The sequence below is a fragment of the Saccopteryx bilineata genome, chromosome 10 (assembly GCF_036850765.1).
Source record: "Saccopteryx bilineata isolate mSacBil1 chromosome 10, mSacBil1_pri_phased_curated, whole genome shotgun sequence".
Lineage (NCBI taxonomy): Eukaryota > Metazoa > Chordata > Mammalia > Chiroptera > Emballonuridae > Saccopteryx > Saccopteryx bilineata.
The window spans coordinates 66,200,163-66,221,893 of record NC_089499.1 but is presented as its reverse complement, the minus strand read 5'-3'; the positions used below and the strand labels follow the sequence as shown (position 1 = coordinate 66,221,893).

At 41.6% G+C, this 21,731-nt stretch overlaps 1 protein-coding gene across 17 annotated transcripts in view; it reads right to left on the bottom strand.

Moving 5' to 3' along the window:
- FOXP1 (forkhead box P1) overlaps positions 1 to 21,731 on the bottom strand; it is a 671,570-nt gene that overhangs the window by 142,572 nt on the left and 507,267 nt on the right. The window lies entirely within an intron of this gene.

The following is a 21,731-nucleotide window of genomic DNA, read 5'->3' as shown; positions in this document are numbered from 1 at the left end:
GGTTTCTCTCACAGGTTACTTCCTCAAAACAGTCGTCCCAGTCAGTCAGTCATCACCACTGCCTATAAAATTCACCAGCATTATTTTCTTATTCTCTTTCATTATCATGTGACATCTGCTGATTACTTTCTTTTTGCTTACAGTTTTAATGTCCCAAAAGAAAATAAGTTCCATGAGCTCAGGGGCCCTCGGCCCCAGGTAGAGTGTCTGGGCCCGTGCAGCCACCCCATAACATGTCAGATGGTGAACAAGGAGTCTCATGAACAGCCTACTGAAGTCTCTGGAAAGACCTCTTGTTCCCAACCTTCCACCTCACGGCTGAACTGGGTGTGGCACCAACATCTCCATGCCAACGCTGTCATAGATCCTGAGACACTGGGCAGGAGCTTCAAAAGGAATACTTAATTACTTTTGCCTTTAACACTGCGGTTATTTTCTAAGGTCTCACAGGTTTGAGAACATGGAATCTCTCAACGTTCATGTGGGCAAAACTGCAGGAGATATGGAAATTTGAGACAGAATCTAATTCATCAAATATCTTTGTCAAGTCATCTCTTCTTTTGTCAATCTCTCTCTCTTACTTGTCACAGGAAACTCTTCCAAAGAGGTGAACAATACTTTGCCAATGACCTTGAACCAGCAGTGCACCAGTGCTCAGGGCTCGGGTCACGTGTTTGCCTTTAACCTCTTTCTTCATCCAGTGCAGCTGAGGGATATGATATTACACACGTTACATTGGCTCACTCGTGCTGACTGCAAGTAGGCCTAATGAGGAGGTTAACATTGGGGGGGAAACCAGCCCAAGACAGCCCCAAGGATTCCCACCATCTGCTGTTCATGCTTTGTGTAGTTTCCTCCAACACTGGGTCGCGGCTGGTCTTTGTGAGTAATAAATATGGCAGAAGGAATTGTGTGATTTCCAAAGCTGGTCACAAAAGACTTGGATCCCTCTCAGGGAAGCCAGCTGTCCTGGTATGAGATTCTCCAGCAACCCCATGGGGAGTTCCTCAGCATGAGGCCTTCTACCAAAAGCCCTGTGAGTGAGTTGCCCGGAAAGAGTCCTCTAGCCCAGGTCAAGCCCTGGCCTCATACACTAACTGCAATCTCATGAAACACTGAGCCAGAACCACCCAGCTAAGTGACAGAAAATGTGTAAGACAATAAATGATAACACTATTGTTTAAGACATTAAGTTTTGGGTTAACTAAAGAGTACCTAAACCTGATAAGGGAAGATGGGCAGAACATCGCCCCCTAGTGGGCATAACGGGTAGATCCTGGGTGGGCACATGAGGGGGTCTGTCTCTCTGCCTCCCTGCTTCGCACTTCAGAAAAATACAAAAGAGAGAGAGAGAGAGAGAGAGAGAGAAAGCTGTGGCCCACTGTTCACAGGAATAGCCAGTTATGACAATCAAGTCCACACTCAGGATGCACAGGTACAAAGAATCCAAAACTCCCAGATCCCTAGACTCGACTGGCCTGTAGCAGAGCCCGGAAGCCCTCCTGTGAATGAAGGTTTTGGCTACTTAGAAGAGGGCTCTGTGGCGGACAGGCACATAACTGAAGCATGGATTGAAACTTGTCTGCATTCCATGGCGTAGTGGGCAGGGCAGCATTTCTGAGCTCCAGATAATCACTGCTATATAAGAATGTCATTCAAGCTCCTGACTTTAAAATTTTTTTTATTTAGTGATTTTAGATAAAGGAAGGGAGAGGAGGAGGAGTTAGAGACGGAGGAAGAGAGAGAGAAATAGAGAGAGAGAGAGAGAAAGAGAAACATCAATTTGTTGATCTACTTATTTATGCATTCATTGGTTGATTCTTCTATGTGCCCTGACTAGGATCTAACCTGAATCCTTGGTGTATCAGAGCAATGCTCTAACTAACTGAAATATCCAGCCAGGGCAAGCTTCTGATTTTTTTTTAAGGATAAGCTAGAAAGGTAAATTTAATGGGCAAATTCAAGATTTTGTCACCTTTGCGACTAACTCCACAAAATGTTCACACCGTGTGCAAACAAGAGCTTCTGGCCTGTAGACAGACCGTCAGTCTGACATTTCTAACGAAGAGTCAATTTCTTACTTCCCTCATTCTTCTCCGATTATCACATATCTCAAAAATCCTATTTTCAATGAGTTTTGTTTCCTAAGCCTATTTCACATTTTTCTCGAACAAGTCCATACTTTTTAACAAAACATTACTTCCGTCTGTACCAAAGTTGTCAGAATGGCTGGTAGAAAACACTTGCCCCTCTTTTTCATAAAGGCAGTAAATAACTTAGTAATACAGAAGTGAAAGAACTGTCTCCTGCAGGTGTGAAGCGTACCATCCTAGGGGGGAAAGGCCGAAGGCAATGGAGAGTAACAAATGACCCGGTCCCCAAGGGATTCAAACTAACCCTGACAAAGACCACTGTAAAATCCATGCTTTCCTTCCTAACACATCAGGACCCATGAAAAGTAAAAATTATGAGGAAATTAGAGTATTCCCGTATCCTTTTTGCATACCCTATAAAGTCAATAAGAAAGTAATTGTACAAATTCCTCCTTAGAGGGAAGAGGTGAACTTGGAAGGGTTCAGATTGGGGAGATCAAAGTAGCTACCCAGAAGGCACAGCTACCTTGACCATCACCAGACAAATAGGTCCCCATACAGATGGTCTAGCGGTGTGAACAGCAATCAGTACATTTTCTTTGGCTGTAGAATCTTTCATTTATTTGGTGCACATGGAAGACAATGGTGTAAGTAATAACCATTCTAAATGCAATTTGCTGAGAAATGCATGAAGGCATTGATAACGACCATTCTTGCCCATCTATCACCCCTGAAACCTCTATATAATGACATGACAATCCCACGTTTGTGTGCAGGCCAGCCTGGGATCTCACAAGTGATAAACTCACAACCAATATCATGATATAGACAATGAGAACACAGCTGAAAGAGAAAGAATATGTGACATTTTGAACATAATATGTCAGATTGTGTGTGTGTGTGCATGTGTGTTTACTTAATCCTTCAATATAAACTGAGGGGTAGATACTTTGACATTATAGACGTTCAGAAGTGAGACAACTTGGATAATGTCATATAGTTGGTAAAAGATGGTTTTTGAATTTGGTATATCTGACTCCAGAGTCTTAACAACTAAGTTTAATTTTCTCATCAACCTCTCAAGCTAAAGATTAAAGGCAACTCCAAGCTTTTTCTAATTAATTAACATAGTCAACCAATGAACTTCATGTTATTATTACTATTATTAATTTAATATAAAATATGATTTAGTCATAACAGTGTTGATAAAACAAAGATCAATGAATGTCACACCCAGGTACAGCAGATATGAGAAGCACAGGTATGAAAAGGATTTAGAAACAAGGAAGGAAGTTCAAGGATTTGGCTTCTACAATGCCAACAGAAAGCCAAGGTGTGCTAGTCCCTGCCACTGAGAGAAGGAAAGAACAGGATCCTCTTGGGACCCAGCACAGAGTTAGTGGAAATTCAAGGTCATGTTCCTCCCCCTCAGATGGAGGAAAGGAAGAGGCTGGTCTGTGGAACCAGAGCAAACCTTCGACAGAAGGAAACTTTCAGAAGAAATGATTTAAGCTTTTTTTGGTGAGAAGCATAATTTTCAAATGGTCATTTGAAGTTATTATTTCCATCTTAAGTTTACACACACAAAAATTATGTTTTCAAAGGGTCCTGTGGGTCACTGCAGGGGAGGTAATATGGCTTGGTTTCCTTCAATGAAGCTTCCAGGTCTTTGGGTTTTTTTTCTTATTTGGAGTAAAAGATTAAGTTCCAGGCAGTCAATGTCCCAGAGAATACTGGGTATTGTCCTTCCCTGACTGCAATGCAGTAACAGAAGCTTGGAGAATGACAGTAAGTGGCAGGAGATAGAGAGTCACATTTCAGAGATGGCTGAAAAAGCCACATTAAGAAACGTCTTTTCATCTTTCGTCAAGAGGATATACTTACCAAAATGTTTTAAAAGCAAAATAATATTCTAGAGTAGCACTGTCCAATACAACTTTCTATGATGATGGAAATAGTCTCTACTTGCATGGTCCAAAATAGCAGCTAGCCACTGACCACATGGCTACTTAAATTTAAATTTAAAGTAAATACAATTTTAAAGGTCAGTTCTTCAGTTGCACTAGTCACATTCCAAGTACTCTGTTCCTTTTTGTTCCCATAGTTTCCTATATTTGCATCTAGTAGTGCATTTATTACTTCATAGTATAACTTCCTCTGTGCAGTTTTGACACTAAGGACTAAGAGATACTTACTTCTGTATTCCAGTAATACGTAGGGGCCAGTACACAACAGGTACATAATAAATGTTAACATGAATGGATATGAGAATGAACGGGTAAAGGAATCGCTCAGTCCTCTAGGCTATTCTCACATTTACGTCTTTAGACATCTTGCTGTCAGAATTACAATATCATTTCCACCAAATTTTAAGATCAAATGAATTCTGGGTCTTGATGAAGATAATTATATTAATAAAGATCAAAAAGAGATCTTGTGATGATGATGGTGATGATGAAGATGATGATGACAAAGACCAATGATCTTGTCCAGAGAACACTGTGTGGTCTTGGCTGCCAATGATTTTGCTGTTTCCCTTGAGGCCCTGCCTTACTTTTTTTCCAACAGTAGGTAGAAAAATCAGCTTTTTCCATCTGCTTTTCTCTATAAAACAAATATGTTGTTAGATGTCCAAGCTTCTCCTCACAAAGATGTCTTCAATATCAAACCCGAACTTTTAAATCAGGAGTCAGCTAACTTTTTCTGTAAAAGACTAGACAGTAAATATTTTAGACTTTTGCAAGATAACAGCTACTGAAATTTACTGAAAGCAGCCATAGTCAGCAAAAGAGATGAGTGTGGCTTTATTTCAACAGAACTTTGTGGACACTGAAATCTTCATTGGACAATTTTCATGTTTCAGGAAATTTTCTTCTTCTGATTTTTCCGAACCATTTACAAATGTCTATGGCTTGTAGTTCCTACAAAAACAAGCTGCAGGACTTGGCCAACAGACCATTGTTCGCCAACCTCTGCTGTAAGGCCTGTTCCCAGTCCATATGCTTCATATTAAAGTTCAAGGTCCTGAAGTCACAGAGATATCCTGGCATTGATAGGAACGAACCTCTCATTATAGACAATGAGATACTCAAGAGCAGCTCCAGGAGCCAACGGAGAGCCAAAGAAGGGCCGTGCTGGTCTCCCAGGGGACAGTGACAAACGCTGGAGGTGAGAGCAAACCTTGCCCAGACCCAGCTGTTGTCCCTCTCAGCTGAGCAGACAGATGAAGGCTCAGCTGGTTTCACAATCCTTTTATAAACCAGTTTTGTCCAGAGTTCTATCAGTCAAAATTCTGATCTACATCAAGGTTTCTGCAAGCCTGTTCATTATGCCTTTGATCTGCAATTACATTATCTTCAATTAAGCATTAATATATCGTGCATGAACTGACACCGTGTCCCGCAGAATGGTAAGGCTCCTGGAATAATTCCAAAGACAGTATTCTAAATAGAGCTGTGTAGGCAGTGAAATATTTATTTTCAAATTCATCTGTGTACATTTTTAAAATTATTGCTCTCTAAATTTCCTTTGAAATGTATGACCTGCTGTTTCTAAGTCAAAAAATATAATCTCTTTTTTGTAGAACTCCAATTGGTAAACCACTAAAAAAAAAAAAAAAGTGTGGCTACTTGCTGTTAGGTGATGGAGATTCAAGCCTCAGACAACTAGAGTTACCTTAAAGATAACTGCCCCAAGGCACTGGCCAGGTAGCCCAGTAGATAAGAGAGTCATCGGCCTGGCATGCGAACATCCTGGGTTTGATCCCTAGTCAGAGCATGCAGGAGAAGTGACAATCTGCTTCTCTTCCCCTCCCTCTTCTCTTCTCTCTCTCTTCCCCTCTCGCAGCCAGTGGCTCGACTGGCCCAAACATCAGCCTCAGGCACTGAGGATAGCTTGGCTGATTTGAGCATCAGCCCCAGGTGGGGGTTGCTGGGTGTAACCTGGTTGGGACACATGCAAGAGTCTCTCTATTTCTCCTCCTCTCATTTAAAAAAACACACACACACACACACAAACAAAATATTGCCCCAAATGCCCAGTGGACGTCATGGACCATGCTACTATAAGACTGTTTTTGCTTTCATCAATTAATAGTCAAAAAATTCCCAAAAAGTATCAGAATGAAGAGGCTTCTATGTAAAGAGAAAAAAGTCAAGTGGGACACAGATATGGTAACACAGGTAAGGAGATATAAGACAGCCAGTTTGTCTTTCTGGTTCCACACTGGTAGCTTTTTCTTGTCGCATTTTGCAAAATGAGCAGAATAGGTATTTGTTTAGAAAACACCCAACGGGATAAAGGCTCTAGATAAATACAGACTCTACATTTCAAATAACATCCAAGTTCCTAAATAAGGTATGCCAAACTCCTAGAAACCAGGCGTGACTCTGAGATCTGGGCCAAGTTCAACACCTGAAATGAATCAAAATGAATCTGTTAGGAAATCAAGTTCATGATCTATGAAACTTGCAGTTTTCCCCAATGTTGGGTTGGCCTGGCCATATTGTAAAAATGGGCACATATTATAGAAATGCGGTCTATTGGTAGGCCCAGTGCAAAGCAGAAGTGCACAACTGTATAAAAACAAGGAGATACGCTGCATATCTGAAACTTCAGCTAGACCTTCAGGATGATGCCAACTACACTATTAATAGATTACTCTCCTTTGTCCTCACTCCTTAGACTTCTCAAGAGGACTCCAGGGTTAACAGGTGTGTTGTCTACTTAATTCTTACATAGTGCATGCAGCCTCCTGTTCAGCGCTACATCTGGGTCAAATTACCCAAAGCCAAATGCCAAGACTCTTGTTCAGGGATTCCCTAAAATCTTGCAATGGCCGTTGAGTGCTCACATTGGTGAGATGATGTCAGAGAGTTTATTTCTACTATTGTAGAAACAAAAACTGAGGGAAAACAGAGTAAAAGAAACACTGAGACTTCAAGTTGGAAAGGAAATTAGCTGTCATTCTGTCTGACAAGCGGTGCTTAATATAGGAGGCACGACAGCACTGCCTGAGGAGCTCGTCACCACGCCCACACTTGGGCCACACCCCAAACTCTTACTCAGGAGGCAGGGGTCAGCAATCACCTCTGGTTTTAAAGAGCTCTGAAACCTAGATCCTAATGATGATAAACATTATATGAACCTGGATGTGCCTCTGGGTTGAGGAACACAGAGCAATCTTCCGCAGGTAAGAAACTGAAGCTTAGAGGTGAAGCCCCTTTGCCAAAATCAGACACACTTGGATTTGGGATATGAGCAATAGAGGAAAACTAAAAGGGGTTCACGTGGAAGGACTCAAGGAGGGGCCACTCACGCTGCGGACATCTAGATCAGTTTAACTATCTGTGAAGCACCAGTACAGCGTGGGGCAAAAGTAGATTCACAGTTGTGAGTACGCAGAAGTTACTCTTGTGTCATTTTTCAGATAAACAACTGTAAACCTACTTTTGCCCACTATATGTAGAGAACAATATTCTGGCAGATAGCAGTAAAGTACTTTAGTGTAATGGAGTCAGATATGTTATGAAAATATGGTGACAGATCAGAATCAGATGCCTTAAAGAGGTGCTTTCTTCAATTTTACACAAGTATGAGATAGAGGCTAGCTAATGCCCTGTCAGCTAAGCCTTTTATTGTTTTCTGAATATCAAAACTTACTACTTTTGTTATTACACCTACCACAATGTATAGAAATGTGTCAGACCAAAAACACAGGCAATAAAGAAAGGTGGGTGTTGGTGGCACCTCGGAGGAAATTCAATCAAGGTGCTTCTCTTCCCGGGAGAACACCGCCCCGGGCAGGACTTCAGTCCCCGCAGCCAGCATGCCAGCAACCTATCCAATGAACAACCCGCAGGGTCAGGTCCGGTCTTCAAAAGCAGAGGTCAGACCATGTCTGGTGCTCCGCCTGTGTTTTTTTCTGGCCCTTGAGCTAAGAATTGCTTTTATATTTTTAAATAGTTGGGGGAAAAGATCAAAAGAAGACTATTTTATGATAAGTGAAAATAATGTGAAATTCCCATGTCAGTGTTCACAGTGAGTTGTGATTGAAATGCAGCATGCCCATTTGTTCAGTTTCTGCAGAATCACAGCAGAGTGAGCATCCCTACAGTACAGACACGGAATGGCCTGAAGAACCAAAGATATTCACCATTGTCTGGTCCTTTGCAGAAGTTTGCTGACCTCTGGTTTAAAGAAGAAAAGAGTTAACTATTAAGCCAGATTCCTTTTGTAGATTTAATGAAAAGTTCCAAGCAAATGTGGCAGGTGAAATAGTTTCTTTATATATACAAACTTGAGACCAAGAAAATGAAGAAGGAAGGTCAACTTCATTACCTCGCCACCTTGACAGCACCTTTCCATGTCATCAATCAGTGTGTGCCTTGCATGACTTGCAAGGGTTCATTATAAATTACAGCACACAGGCCCCTGACATGAGGCAGGGACTGTAACAGGACTCCGGTGATGTAATGTGATCAAGGAGATTTCTCTGTATAGCTCTATCTGGCACTGAGCTGGAGGTTTTCCAAGAAATTTAATTTCCAGAGTGCCACCTTGGACTACTCAAGATAATTCCACCCAAGCATGGAGCATCCTTGAAGAAAACTTTATCTTTTCTAGAAATGCTTGTCATTTGGTGTTGTCCTGGAAAATATATAAATTTGTAGCTATTTTTACCAGTGAGACAGACTAAATCCAGGATGTAGATTTTCCAATTACACTCTTTTTAAACATCTGTTGGTAGGCTGCATTTAACATTAGTTATTTGAGCAAAGCACAATTTGATTAGGCTGTCTGAAACTAAGCCAAAGTCTGCAAAATAATAGCTCAATTAAATTCTGTTTTGCTTTCATTTGTCTTGGATTTTCCTGAATGAGATACTGTTGCAAATAATCAAGTAAACCAATTCATTTCAAAATGAGAGATTTAGATATCTTTTCCATCTTCCCTCTGAGTTTATTTAACAATCTACTCCACCTTCACTATGCTTCATTGAACTTCAATCTTGACACCAAACGCACTTCTATATTTTGCCTTCAGTCTTGTTTAACTTTCTATTCTTATGAACTAAAGTTCTATGCCATTAATATCATACCTTAAACTGATTAGTGAATGTAAAAGGCAAACGAGCACTAGGCAAAGTGAACTGCAGGAGTTTTCTGATTTTCACTCCATACTTGGCAAGATTTTATCGACTCAATGAAAGATTTAGGCAGGACTGACACTGGATTCTTTTAATGATGTATTTATGTTCTTGAAATGTTCCTAGAGGTTTATGAACCTGAGACCAGTCTGCAGCCTCTTCAACCAAAGCAGGATCAATTTCCTTTCTTTCTGGGTCAGCTTTCGGCTTGTTCACTCACTTACCAGTCACTTACCACTACGCATGTTGTGGAGAAGTACCTACCGACGGCCCACTCTGCCTGGGGGTTCAGAATGCCACGGCGCCAGAGGCGGATTTAACAGCGGGCGCACCGGGCGTGCACACTGGGCCCCGACTTCTGAAGGAACCCCGCAAAACCCCAACTTTACACTTTTTTCTAATGACAAGGGACTCAGTATTTTCTCCCCCAGGGCCTCAACCAACCTCAATCCGCAGCTGCACAGCATCAAGATTTCAGATTAGACAATAACCCCTCTACTCTTAAAACAAATTAACATTAATTCATGTAAAATTCTGGGAAGCCTAGGACAAGAGAGAACCCAGGATGGAATTTTTAGAAAAACATGACCTTTACTTATGTCAAAATGGACACATTTAGGAAAATAATGCTCCATCAAGATAATGCTGATAACAGGAGCAGCAGGGAAGGACGATGACAGCAGCTAGCAATTATGTTTGTTGTAAGCAAAACACGAGTTTAGGCTGCTGGTATCCAGTGATATCTGCTGGTCTTCAGCACAAGTTGGGGAGCACCAGGGTTACCCCTTTTACAGATGAGAAGCCCCATGCCTTCCTATCAAATGTGCTTAACCACAAGCCAACTACAAGCAAAAGAATAGCCCTGCCATGCTGCCAAAACGTGTATCTGAGTAGTGACTGGCATCAAATGAATTAAAATATAACCTGGCATTTAACAGGTAGTCCTTTTCCTTTTAAAAGGAGTTTAGATAATTATAAGAACTAACTTTTCTGAGAATTTATTGTGTCCCCAGGCACTGTGCAAACAGGGGTCCCCAAACTTTTTACACAGAGGGCCAGTTCACTGTCCCTCAGACCATTGGAGGGCCACCACATACAGTGCTCCTCTCACTGACCACCAATGAAAGAGGTGGCCCTTCCGGAAGTGTGGTGGGGGGCCGGATAAATGGCCTCAGGGGACTGCATGCGGCCCACAGGGCCGGCCCGTAGTTTGGGGACGCCTGGTGCAAGCACTTCCCACACATTAATCATTTAATCTTCATGATCACCTTCAGGGAGTGAGGTAATAAGCCATATTCTCTAGATGTGAAAACAAAAACACAGAGAGGTTCAGCTACTTTTCCCAGATCACACAGGAGTAAGGGAAATGATGGTACTCGAACCCGGCAGCCTGACTCCAGAGGCCACTCTATTAACCAAGATGTGCCTCATCTCCCATATTCTGATACACAAAGCTCTGAAACTCTTCACTATTTTGCTGAGTTTCTGTGGAGCCCAGAGTATCAGATCTGTGCCTTAACAGACAAATCACTCCTCATGTTTGACCATGAAGAGATATAGTGTCATGACAAGAATTTGATCAGTCTTGAATAAAAATATAGCGGGAAAAACAAAGTATATGTTGAAATTTAGATAACATTTCAATAATACCACAGGACCTATTAGGCTTCCCAGAAAGAATAATACCAAGTACTTCTCTAGTCTGGTATGTGATGAGCACAGACTATGTCAGATAAATCTGTCACGCTTGCAAACAGGACGCCCACACACACAAGCACTGCCAGACCCAGTGCCCATGGCAGACATGGCGAATCAGTCACAGAGACGGAACAGCAGCCATCCTGGTTGTAGGACAGCATACATGGCAGAGCCCTTCCAACCTCGATCAAACAGAACCTCTGTGTTCTGTGGACTCTTGATTTTGCTTCTAAAATAAATAACAATCCTTTTATGCTATTGAAAAAAGAATAAAGCAGACATAATTTCATCAACATCTTATTAAAAGCAGCTTCATTAGGTCTGATGAAGTAGCTCTTCCACGTGCAAACAAGGGAGTGCTTGGCCTCCAGGGCCTGTGGCCACAGGAGACCAGAGGAGCCCTGTGCAGAGGTCATACAACGGGTACCAGTGAAAAGGCAGCACGGGCAGCATAGCAGAGGCTTCAGGTATGGAAACACAGCACAGCATGTGGTTTTTGGTTTCATTCTGAAGAAATCTGGAGAGATAATACTCTCATGACTAAACTCAAACAATTTAATCACCAGAGCCTTCTGTCTAATGGCAGGTGACAGAACAAGCAATATCTGCAATCCTGAATTGTGGGGACTTAGTGTCGTAGGTAAGAGTGGGCCACTGAAAGTTTCTGAATAGCAGACTGACATGGCCTTTAGGGAAAGACTGGGAGACACGCATGGAGAGAACTACATGTTCTGAGGGGACGAGGGGCCAGGGGATAACTCTGCCAAGATCTAGGCATGTGCCAACTGAAGGTGGAACTCTGGGACAAGGTAGCGTCAGGGAAACACTGGAAGGGACTGGAAAGAGGACACCCAGCGCAAGGGGAAATGGCAAATCTGAGGGTGGATAGCATGGTGGGGACGGAGAAAATTAATGTGTTAGTATGGCAATGCCGACTCCCAACTCTGACAGTAGGGCCTGTGAGAAATGTGATCACCTCGTCCACTGTGATGCTGAGTAAGAGACAAGGACAGGCAGTTCGGATGGTACAAACAGGCTGGGAGCTGTCAGTGTAGATGTACCAAGACAAGGAAGGAGGACAGAGGTGCCACCAGATAAGGTCAAAGGAACTAAATGCTAGGGTGGAAATCAGTTTGTGTTCCAGAAGAGAACTGAGAGGCAGAAAGAAAACGCCAAGGAGACCAGGGGTACTGAATGGAAGACATTTAAAGAAGGCAATTTCCCACCTGACCAGGCGGTGGCGCAGTAGATAGAGCAACGGACTGGGATGCACAAGACCCAGGTACGAGACCCAGAGGTCACCAGCTTGAGTGCGGGCTCATCTGGTTTGAGCAAAAGCTCACCAGCTTGAACCCAAGGTCGCTGGCTCCAGCAAGGGGTTACTCGGTCTGCTGAAGGCCCGCGGTCAAGGCCCATATGAGAGAGCAATCAATGAACAACTAAGGTGTTGCAATGCACAATGAAAAACTAATGATTGATGCTTCTTATCTGTCTCCATTCCTGTCTGTCTGTCCCTGTCTATCCCTCTCTCTAACTCACTGTCTCTGTAAAAAATATAAATAAATAAAATTTAAAGAAGGCAATTTCCTAAAAGATGAGTTAGCCAAAGGATGAGTAAGTGACTAGGAGGTCAGAAGGCTGAGGTGAGGATGAGACATGGCCCCTGAATTTAATGACAAAAATTTCAAGAAAACAAGGAGAAGAAAAGCCAGATTTGGGGGATGTTAGGAAGGAAAGTGGCTGGTTACATCAAACAAAAAGAGTTGAAGCAACAGAGAACGTTCAGGTTCTAAATGGCAGCAAAGGAAGGAGCTGGAGGAATGTAGCTGGGAAGGACTGAGTCATCCAAGTTTCTGAACTACCCGTTTAAACCCATGTTTTACCGTGACACTGATAAAAGCTGGGCTCCTCTGCTTGAAAGGTTTACCCATTTTCCTCAGTGGGATGGGACGAACAGGACAAGGCCTGGCACTCTTTGCCCAACTGTGTCCTAGCAGCTCTAAGTTCTGCTACTTCAGTAGTTAAAAACCTGTACTTTTGACAAAGGGTGAAAGTTATGAATAGAGGGCAGCAGTGCCGGACTCTTTAGAAATAACAAGGATTCAGTCTCTGCAATCTACTGGGCAATAATCTGAAACTCAAACAACATCAACTGCAAGGCAGCTGAAGTCCACCAAAAGTTCAAAATAGGATATGTTCTCTTTAAAATTTTGAGAGCCACTAAATATGACAACCATCTGATGTATGAAAATTATTCACAACCAAAAACAGACAGTCTGGAAATAGCTGGGATGACTTCATTTAGACAGAATTACCCAAATCTGTTTCTAATATACACAGTACACATAATAAATTTTTACAATATGACAAGGAAAACAAACTTAATAAAAGTTCCCAATCTTTTGTTACACAAGCATGCTATATCCATGCTATGTTTATAATAGTTTGCTCATGATATCACAGCTCAGTAACAAAGGCCCAGGCAATACAAAAACAGTTACTAGGCATGACATCAACTCACAACTACCGTAATTACATCAGTACACAAATTTCCCAAACTGCTTCTCAGTTTCAACGGCTGTCTCCAGACAGTTCCTTGCAGTTGTCTGCAGGCTTTGAGTGATGCTCGTCTCTCTTCTCTTTCCCAAGCACCACTTCCCTTTAGAAAGTGCATATCTCAATTACAAGCACTAGTTTTCAAAGAGGCTCATAAGCATATGTCCAAATTAGGAGACAGTGTTGTCTCGTGGTTAGTGACAACCACTAGCAGCTCTGACGTTCCCTTCGTTCCCTTCACTGTCACTGTCCCTGTTTGCTGGGCTCAGCAGTGGCTCAGGGAGAGGCAGCAGAATACAATGGAGAAAAGCATCTATTTTTAGGCCAGAGTTTTGGGGGTAGAATCCCACCTCTGCCACTTATCAGCTGTTTGAGCCTGGGTGAGGTAACTTCTCTATGGCCCACTTTCTTCATCTGCAAAGTGGGAATACTAATGGTTTATCCCCACATATAGATATAGGAGCCACACAGTAGTTGGCTCCTATGAAGTACACAGTGTCTGCTGTTGAATACTGTTACCATTATATTTTCATGACTCAGTTTCCTGTTTGAAAACCTGGTTTAAATTATCCTGACCCACAGTGAATTGTGTAATTTTCTAATGTTAGGGTAAAAGTTTCATCTTGGTTATATTACCTAAAGAGAGTGAGGTACAATTAATAAAGTTTAAAATAAACGAGCGAATTAAATTCACAGATTCTTCAATGCTTGATAGTTACAAAAGGGAAAAAATATTATCTCACAGAAATTGGTTTTCAGACTGTTTCTCTAATAGCTTGCTTTCACGTTCCTCCTGCAGCTAATGTTGATAAATACCTCCAGCCCAATTAAAATAATAAGTGTAGGAAAAAAGCGCCTTGTGATTTCAGAAGCACGTTCCTCTAAGACCAAACTTTCCACGCCCACCCCACAGGCAAGCCCTCCGTCTCACTGGGCTGCACGGTCAGCTGGCTCTCCCCACTGGGCAGGCTGCCAGGGCAGCGAGACTACCCCCATTGTCACTTCTGGTCCATGGTGCTTGCACCAAATGCTGTTATTCTAGGCTTCAGGAAATTTTCTAACCACTGGACAGGGTCCAACGCTGTGTGCTAATGAGTTTCAGATTGGAGGACTTCACTGTGCATGTGTCAGGAAAGGGACACGGTGTATAGTGAGGTGGGGGCAGGGAAGAAAAGACACACAAAAAGGAAGAAAAAACAGTAGTTAAAAAATGCTGGCTGCTCAAATTGACAGGGAACGTGACCTCTGCACTTCATCGAAATTCCTGCAGACTTACAAAATAAAGGAGTTTGCTTTTATCACACACTGTGAGACTCATGGAAAAATGGAAAACACTACATCACTTGACCCTGCTGTGCCCTCTTTCAACCACAGACAAATATTGTGTAAAAAATTCTAAATCAACTTAAGATGTGAAAAAAAAGCTTTAATTTTCTGCATTAGACTTGATGATTACTATTCTGCTTCTTGAGATTTTGCTTAAAAGGTTCACACAGGAAAAGGACTCACCATTCCAGAAGAAATAGTTTATCACTTGGGAATAATACTTTAGTGGCGTCTGGGGGGGTGGGCACTTCATGGTCTGTGCCCCTGTACTCCCTGGAAAAGAATGAGCAAGTCTTCCCCAGGTTTGAAAGCAACCCAAGACTGACTCATGACTATTTGCTTACATTAACAGAACATTAAAACCCATTTTAAACAACTTAAGGAAACTCAAGCCATCTTAGCATGGTGATTCACTTCCCTGGGACGCTTTTTCTCTCTGCAAGGTAACCGACAGGCTTGATATCGAGAATTTTCATCAGATTGTCATGCTCTATCAAAGAAGAACCCCTTCTCAGGAGAGTCTAACTCATAGGACTTTTTGAATAATGAAATTACATTTCAAATGTATTCATTTTGTTATTCATTCATTCATTCATTCATTCATTTGCCACACTTAGTACTGGAGAGTTTAAAAATCCAATACTTTCACATCCTCAAACTGTCATCAACATTTTTTTCCAAACAATGTCAATAAAATTGATTGCCTGGAGTTCTGAATTCTGCTCTGCACATGGAAACAATATAATTTGTTTTAAAGTATTTTCAATGGGGGCGTTAGGAGAAACAGAACCCAGCAAGCCCATCCACAACACTGGGGCGGGTGGAGAACATACCAGAAGCGAAGGGAATGGCCTGAATATTATGGTCTGCTGGAAACTTTGACAAAAACTCCTGATGCATAAACCTTAACCCTACTGCTGTGCTGATTGAGATGTCTTCCTGTCAGATATGAATGATGTTTCTGGAACATTAATACGTTCATTAAATCTGAACTCCCTATACTTGAAATATTCTGTACTTTGACTCATAGGTATCTTGACAGCTTTGTTGTAATCATATATGTGAGGCCTCAGACTACAGTTTTTGAGCTGCCTCATACCTACAGCCAATCTGTTGCTTTTACAAGTTTAATCTAGGTATTAAGGAGCTGATTGTGGAACCACATTGATTCAACATCTTCAACTCAGTTATATATCATAGAAACCACTACGGGTGGTGATAGACTCCCATGATGCCTGGCAACCATATATCCCTCTCCTAAGCTGCAAGACTACAAAATACAGCTCCCCGCCCCCCGAAACACAAGTGGACGACCAGCAAGGGTCCGACAGTGTTATTCCTAATTACCTTTTTTTTTCATTCTTGATCCTGTGGCTCTCATAATTAGTTACCTGGGGCTGCAATCCAATTTGAAGTGATGACAAGAAAGTGATCCATGAAAAAGTAATAAGTTAAATCCAATTTCAGCCTTCCTCTAATTAAATGCACATGGAACTAATGACTCCAACCCTACAATTTCAGTGATAATGGTAATTAGCGAGGTGGGAGTTAGTCTTTTTCAACACTGTAGGTGTAAACCACAAAGTAAAATAGTAGGAGCCCTCTTAATTACATGTGTCATTTTGTCAGCAATTTACACATTTTTGACCAGTCAAGGATGGTTTTTCCCCTGCCCCTCCCCCACCTCCTAGCCCCAACAATGATTATAACATATTTTTCCATGTTCCAACACATGGAAGCTCATAGTAGCACTTCACACTTGAGAATAAGAAATTCCTTTTCTTTGCTGTGGCTCACTGCTGTGGCACACACACAGATAAGGGGACAGTTAGGATGATTACACAGGTATTGGTCCCCTTAACTGAAATGCAAATATTGACAGTGGAATTGATTTTGGTTGACTTGGTTTTGTTTCTGCTTACGATATGGAAAATAACTTGTTTATTGACGGAAAACATGGCACTCAGTAGTTGCTGAATAAATCCACATCAAAGGAGAAGCAATTATTAACTTGCCTGTGACAAACTGGTTATCTGTGGTCCTAAGAAAACTCTCCTACCATCCTGGTGTTGCCACTGTCTGTATGCTCTGAACAGGGTCACATAACCTCTCTAAGTGTCACTTTTCATCATCCACAGAATGATTTAATAATTGTTCCCATACGATAGAGTAGATGTGGTGCTGGTCCACATTAAGCACTTAGTAACCATTGATTATCTTTGCTTATGGTGATATATGCATATGGTGACAAATGCTTACTTACAAAATATTAGCAGCACACTTGCATTTTAATGCTTAGATACATGTAAGGTGACCATATAATTGTCCAAACTGGGATTTAATTTAATGTATCAAAATTAATAATTTAATTTTAAACTGGGATACTTTAAAAAGTGATAGTTTTTAATAAATATACCCAGGCAACAGACTGGGTCTTTACTGGGAGGAATGGGACACAAGGTCACCTTATAATAGAACTGTAGGTGAAATAGAAAAATGAGCTAATTCACTATAGTACAACTGAACTCAGATTTTTGGAGGGAGACAAGGACAAAACATAATATGTTAGAAAAAATTCTTAAAGCAACAGTATTTAACCCAGGCAACAATATGGACTGCTTGAGGTCCATGAAACCCTTATAGCTTGACACAAAATTCTGTGTGTGAGTGCTTTTCTGGGAGGAGGGGGGCGGTCACTGCTCCTATCACATTTTTAATGGTGTGTTTAATCTGAAAGGTTTAATAACCATTTCAAAAGTATCATTTCTACTTTACTGTCTCTTAACAATACTTATTTTTTAGAGTTTTGGGGATTCTCCAAAGTCAGATGATAATGAATTCTTAAAAGGTACTGAAATTTCAACACTTCATATCAATGTGAAACCGAGGACGCCACTTCTAGACCATGTTAGCTCTAGACATTGTAGAAAATTATTTGCCTCCCTGTCCCGAATTATCCACTTTACTAATTCAGTGCATAGAGATAGTTTTTAAGAATTAGTATTTCAAAACCATTCCATTTTTACTGCCTACACATAAAACTGTGGTTTCCTTTAAAGGTTTCCTCTTACCAACCTATTCCTCACCGAACAACATGGAAATGACGTGCGGCACTGAGATTCCTTGTGGCATTATACAAAGCAGAAAAGCTGCCTAGAGCAAGCTTTATATAACGGCAAATAAAAATGCTAAGAAACACCTGCTGGATCTAGTATTTGAACCTCCTCCACTTAGAGCAGGAGTCCTTGTTGTAACACTGAGCTTCCAACTCGACTGAGAGGCTGCCCTTCCTGTGGGCTGCACGACCCTTTGTCTTAGTGAAACGGTGTCCTGTGTGAGGGCTTGCACGTGGCAGCGCCTTGGGAGGAAGGAGAGCAGCAGGAGGAACTCCATCAGGTGATTGGTCTCAAATTCAAACTCTTTATCGATGGCCTGAAACTGCGGTCAGCTTCCCGCTGTAAGCAGCACACAAGGCTGACTTTCTTTCCGATCATCAGTGCTGCCAGAATACACATGTACTTTTCCTTTCTGAGGAGAAAATGTGTCACTTGACTTCCTTCCAGCTTATGTACTCATGCCAGCAACTAAAATGCTTAAAGAAGCAAAATGAATTTACTACCCAGAAACGGTGGTCAAAGTTCCAAAATTCGATCAATAAAATTGCTCATCTGCTCACAAATTAATCTTCAGCCAATAAAATTCCACATTTCCGAGGTTACAAGCACACCTGCACCATTCAGCATTTATTTCACTTGTTTAAGCGAACTTCAGAAGTATGTAAATATTTATAGAAGTAAGCTTACTATTTTTACTTACATATAATTTTCCTTTTTACAGCAAAACCTGGTTAAATTTTACAACTCATAAGCATTCTGAAGTCAGCCTCTATATCCTCCACGGTCCTGTATCTATGGGCACCAGTAAGATGTCCCACATGTTGTGGTTATTTCAGAAATGTTCACCAAGTTGCACTTAATTAACTCAGATCATTCCATTTCTGAATTTATAATGAGGCCAATTTTCAATTTTCATTTGTGTCATTTATAAAAAATTGGCAAAGTGAATTTAAAGACTAAATAGGGGGTTATTTAGATGACTAAGTAGAGTATTTTTAAAGAACCTTAGAAGCAATATCTATACCCAATCATCCTTTATATAAATCACAATGTCACCCAAGAAAGGGGCAGCTCAGATTCTGTTCAATACGCCTATCTGCAAAGACTGTTGTTCCCCTTTTTACTCTGCTCTCCCGGCAATTAGTTCAGACTGGTGATGTTTGACTACATTCCGTGCTCTCTCTCCAGTAACCACGGAGCCTCCTCTAACTTTCCATTTTCTTCTGTTTGTGTCACCAGCTTGTGAAACTGGGGAGCGCTGCCAAACGTAAAGCAAGAAAGTGCGAGATATGCTTAAAATATGAGTCACAGTATATTTGGGGATTTGGGTGGCTTTCTTTTTCCTCCAGCTACCAGCAGATCCAATCGCTCTTTCATGGAAGCCTTCCTCCATGCGGAAGGTCTGAAATTTGCTAAAATAGGTCTCTCAGTTCTAATGAAGGGTAACAAGCTCGGAAATGAGCACTGTTGAAATTTGCTGTAAGATTTCTAGTTCATGCCACTGCCATTCTGGCTGATGCCCCAGTGGGGATGTGGCATGGCAGACATATTTATACGTACAGGTTATTCCTTCTGTGAATCATTGAGTTGATATACATATTTTTATAATGGCATAGCCAATCACGTGTCTTAGGTTAGTAACTTCTGCTCTGTCTGTGGAAGGCCAGCCAACCTAACACAACTTCGGGAATTGGCATGATCAGACCCGGTGACCGAAGAGACGTGTGCATGATGTGTGTGCGCACACACACACACACGCACCAGTCCACCAACTCATTTCCCCAGTCAATCCCTAAAGCTGGTCTCAACTCCCTGCTTGTCCAGTCTCCCACTGAGGGAGGGAGGGATGCAAAGCAGTCTCTCTATGAGCAAAACCAGCAGTCAAGATGGCCCCTCATTCCACACTTTTCATACAGTAAAATGTGTTAGGTTGGTTTTGACACCGTCCTTGCCAAGAAAAATGAAGCTCCATCATATTCTTCTGGTAGCTAAAAACATTATAACAGGCACAAAGAACAGAACTCGCAAAAGGAAACCCCTTGAAACTTGACATCATATATTTAGCCCTAAAGGAACTTTACTCATCTTGAAAAAGAAGTTACCTAAAAATGCCACTTTTTAAAAAATTTTATTTCTTAAAGCAAGTGTGAGGGAAAATAAATCTAGTATAAAAGATTACAAATGATATTCAAGATTGAAGAGCAGAGTACAAGACAGATTGTGTATGTGTATTATTTTTTTAAATCTCTAACCACAGCTCTACTATCTGGAAGATTCTCCCCCAATAATGTATTATCATTTTTCCAATGTATGTGAGGTCTAAGAAATTCAAGAAGACTCCCAGGATTTTTAAGGCTGTCTGAGCTCCTAGAGGGAGGCAAAAAACAGTGGATACTCATTGGAATCACTGAGTGACAGCCTGGGCTGGCTCCCTGTATACATTAATAAATTAGAATTTTAATTGTATTTCTGTCTGCAGGAGATGTCCCAGTACTTGAATATGTACCAACAATGGGCTATGTTCTGGAATCTGCAATGTGGCCTCCACTGCTGACCTCTGAAACACAATTCCCAGTCTGACTACGGAAACTGTTCAGTTTGATCCTTTCAACTTATTTGAATCCTGACAAATAAGCTCACAGCAGAAAGGTCAACACAGTCATATTTCATTCTCCAGAGTTGTTCTTAAGACATCTGCACAACAAAGCACTTCTCAGAGCACCTGACATGGCACCTCACTGGCACTGCACCTCACTAAAAATGGCCCCAGCATGTGCAAACATTGACAAGCATGGAGGCTCGTGGTGGTCTACCAAACAAGTGTGTTAGCAGTACTGGCGCCCCATGCCCGTTAGCCGCTGTAGTCGAGTGCTACTACAGGCAGAACTCGCCCTCGACAGTGCTGGTTTCCGGGTGGAGGCAGAACCAGGACTTACCCCCAAGGTCAATGTGGTCTTTGCAAGATAATGTGGAATAGGTACTGACTTGCTCTGATCTGAGAAATGTTCAACACAATCTAGAACTTGGGGTAACCTCATGACCAAATTAATTAGCACCAAGTTGTGACCATCAGCAGCAGTTTACAGATTCTGTCCCAAAATGTCCAGTGTTAGAAACTCATATTAGCTTTCTGTGTTGGGGATGCCTGCCTTCAGCCATGAAAGTAGTCTGGCCACCTACTGCCTGCAGGCACCCTGTCCTGGATGTGGGTATGAGTACCCTGAGTCAAGGTCTGTGAAGTTTCTATTACAATTTTCTATTCCAATAGAAAATCAAGATTAGATTTGTATAAACTCACTCTTTCTTCTTCTTTGTTAACCCCTATCCTCAATGGGCCTGAAAGGAGAAGTTACTAATACAATCTCTCCTAGTATCCTTACATAAAAATTACTTGTTACTCTCTATTAATAATTCAGAAGTATACTGAAAACATCGCCAAAGAAAACAACCAGGTATATTAAAAATACCATATCCTCTTCAGTCACAGTAACAGCTCTTGGCACTGCTGACATTTTAGGCTAAATAATTCTGTGCAATGTAGGATGTTTAGCAGCACCCCTTGCCTCCATCTCCTAGACTGTCAGGAGCACTAATGCCCCAAGTTGTGGCAACCAAAAATGTACCCAAACATTTCCCCTGGGGCAAAATCTCCCCCCAGGCGCTAAACTAAAGTATGTGTGCATCTCATCACGGGAGAACTTCTAGAGCCTCACTAGAGAACACAGAGATGTGTCTGAGCTCTATGAACTTTTCCTCTGTGGCAAACTCTACTACTAAACAACCCACATCTGCACC